General features: G+C 42.6%; 1 pseudogene; it reads right to left on the bottom strand.

Annotated features, from left to right (window-relative positions):
* Window positions 1–2,733: 2,733 nt before the first annotated feature.
* Window positions 2,734–3,353, bottom strand: LOC102811314 (annotated as a pseudogene).
* Between the last annotated feature and the right edge of the window lie 245 nt (window positions 3,354–3,598).

The following is a 3,598-nucleotide window of genomic DNA, read 5'->3' as shown; positions in this document are numbered from 1 at the left end:
AACATGGGCACTTAACAACCAGAGTGGACAATTTGAGAATTCATGAGCTACGGGTTGATTTTTTTTTTTTTTTTATCTGAGTTTTGTGAATGTGCTAAATCTTTATACACAGTTGTTGTTGTTATGTGCCGTGGAGTCGGTTCCGACTCATAGCGACCCTGTACAGGGTTTCCGAGGCTGGAAATCTTTACCGGAGCAGAAAGCCTCATCTTTCTCCAGTGGAACAGCTGGTAGTTTTGAACTGCTGACCTTGAGGCTCGCAGCCCGATTCGTAACCACTACGCTACCAGAGCTCCTTTCATACACAGTTGTTGTTGTTGTTGTTAAGTGCCATCGAGTCGGGTCCGACCCATAGCGACCCTGTACAGGGTTTCCAAGGGTGTAAATCTTTACGGGAGTAGAAAGCCTCATCTTTCTCCCGCGGAGCGGCTGGTAGTTTCGAACCGCTGACCTTCAGGTTCACAGCCCGATTCGTAACCACTACGCTACCAGAGCTCCTTAAGTTAATTAATTTTCTTAAGTTTCACATTGCCTCTGAAATTGGTAGAAACAGAAGACATTCAGTTATATTTGTTTAATTGTATCATGTTGACAAGAAATAAATTACTTTAATTGAACTGGATAGTATATGAATATATTTATTACATATCTATTTGCTTCTTTTTTTTCAGTTGGATTTATGGAAACCATTGGCTATTCTAGTATTGTTGTGGTTAGATGCCATCCATTGTGACTCATTGTGACCCTTGAGACATAGTAGAACTGTTTCAGAGAGTTTTCTAGGAGGGGTTTTGGTGTGATGCTATTGGATAAGCACTCAACCATAAGGTCAGTTTGAACCACAAGGTTGGTGGTTCAAACTCGCCAGCTGCTCTTCAGAAACCCTATAAAGGGTCACTATGAGTTGGAACCAATTTGGCGGCCCTTAACAACAACAACAAAAACAATCTTTAAGGAAACAGATAACCATGTCTGTTCTTCCTCAGAGTGGATTCAAACTACTGACCTTTTGATTAGCGGCCAATTGCTCAACTATTGTGCCCCTAAATTGAGGGTTCCTTATTCTAGCACCACCTGCTCACTACTGTTGAGTGAATTCTGACTTATAGTGACCATATGACCAAGAACCAATGATGTTGAAGGAAGAAGTCCAAGATGCACTGAAGGCATTAGCAAAGAACAAGGCTTTAGCAATTGATGAAATAAAAATTGAAATCTTTCAACAAACTGATGTGGGCAAGAAATTTGGGAGACAGCTACCTGGCCAAAGGATTAGAAGAGATCCTGATCTGTGCCCATTACAAAGAGGGGTGACCCAATGGAATGCAGAAATCATGATAATATTATTAATATCACACTCAAGTAAAATTTTGCTAAAGATAATTCAAAAGTAGCTGCAACAGGAGAACTGCCAGAGGGTCGAGCCAGATTCAGAAGAGACAGTGGAACGAGGGATATCATTGCTGATGTCCGATGGATCTTGGCTCAAAGCAGAGAATACCAGAAAGATGTTTACCTGTGCTTTATTGACTACACAAGGCTTTCGATTATGTGGATCATACAAGCTGTGGACAATGTTGCGAGAGTGAGTGTTCTGGAACACTTAATTGTGCTCATGAGGAATCTGTACAGGGACCAAGAGGCAGTTGTTCAAACAGAGCAAGGGAACACTGAATGGTTTAAAATTAGGAAAGGTGTGTGCCAGGGTTGTATTCTTTCACCATATTTATTTTATCTATATGCTGAACGAATAATTCGAGAAGCTGGATTATATGAAGAACATGACATTAGGATTAGAGGAAGACTTATTAACAACCTACAAAATGCAGATGATTCAGCCTTTCTTGCTGAAAGCAAAAAGGACATAAAATGCTAACTGATGAAGATCAAAGACCACAGTCTTCAGTCTGGGTTGCACCTCAATGTAAAGAAAACAAAAATCCTCACCACTGGACCAATAAATAATATCAAGATAAATGGAGTAAATACTGAAGTTGTCAAAAACTTCATTTTGCTCAGATCAACCATCAACACTCATGGAAGCAGCAGTCAAGCATCAAACGACACATTGCATTAGGTAAATCTGCTGCACAAGACCTCTTTAAAGTGTTCAAGAGCAAAGAAGTCAGTTTGAGGACTAAGGTCTGCCTGACCCAAGCCATGATATTTTCAATAACCTCATATGCACGTGAAAGTTGGACAATAAATAAAGATTTGATGCATTTGAATTATGGTGCTGGAGAAAATGAAAACTACCAGGGCCTGACAAAAGAATAAACAAATCTGTGTTGGAAGAAGCACAGCCAGAATGCTCCTTAGAAACCAAGACGGCCAAGCCTCATCGCTCATACTTCAGACATATTGTCAGGAGGTACCTGTCCCTGGAGAAGGACATCATGTTTGGTCAAGTAGAGGGTCAGCGAAAAAGAGGAAGACCCCAATAAGATGGATAGGCACAGTGCCAACAACAACAAGCTCCAGTGTAGCAATGATTGTGAGGGTGGCGCAGAAGCAGGCAGTGTCTCATTCTGTTATGCATAAGGTCACTATGAATCAACAGCACCTAATAACAATAGTAACCCTGTAGGACGGAGTAAAACTGCTTCATAGGGTGTCCACGGATGTATCTTATATATATATATATATATTATAGGGTTTCCACGGCTATATCTTATATGTATATTTTTAGAATAAACGCCTTTAATACATGTGCTGGATGTTGGGGAGGGGGCTTTATTTGCCTTTCTAGGCCTTGATTTTCCTCAGATAGAACTCCAGCTCATTGTACTCTAGAACATAGCCATCTGCTGGCCTGGTCTTGAAGCTATACATGCAAGAAGCTTACCCTGCTGGAACTGCTCCTCCAAAAGACTGCTGATTTTTGCATCCTTTTTCCTTTCGTCGTGTTTTTTCTGAATTTTCTTTGGTCGTTTTTTGTTTAATATCTCTTCCTCTTCAGGAGTCAGTTTGGATCCCTTCTTGCTGCCCAGAGGCAGTGCATAGTGGGACTTGTACCACTGCCAGCACGGTGTGCTGTCAACGAGCACGATGCAGTTCTTCACTAGGGTCTTGGTGCGGACCAGTTCATTATTAGACACATTGTAGACAACATCGATGATGCTTGTTTTCCGGGTACAACACTCAAGAGCCCCAGAAGTTCCCCACATCCAGCCTCAGGGCCGGGTACTTCTTGTTGCCTCCTCTAACACGTACTGTGTGTATGCCAAGGGGCAGATCTTAGTGTTGGCTGCCAGGCGTCCCAGCTCATACTTCCGCTTCTTGTGGTAGGGCTTTCTCTTGCCCCGGATCTTGCAGCGCTTGTGCCAGTCGGGACGGTCCCGGGAGATGCCCATCGCTCGGCGCTAGCTATATGTTTATGGGAGCGGACTGCCACCTTACTCTCCCACTATTCTATCATTGTTGTTGCTGTTGTTGTTAGGTGTTGTCAAGTCAGTACTGACTCATAGTCACCTTACACACAACAAAATCAAACAATGTCTGGTCTGGCACCAACCTCACGATCATTGCTATGCTTGAGCCCATTGCTGCTGCCACTGTACCAATCCATTTCGCTGGGCGTCTTCCTCTTTTTTGCTGA

The sequence above is a fragment of the Chrysochloris asiatica genome, unplaced genomic scaffold (genome assembly GCF_000296735.1).
Source record: "Chrysochloris asiatica unplaced genomic scaffold, ChrAsi1.0 scaffold00234, whole genome shotgun sequence".
In the NCBI taxonomy this organism is placed as follows: domain Eukaryota; kingdom Metazoa; phylum Chordata; class Mammalia; order Afrosoricida; family Chrysochloridae; genus Chrysochloris; species Chrysochloris asiatica.
Note: the sequence above shows the minus strand (reverse complement) of the source record. Positions and strands in the feature narration are given on the sequence as shown.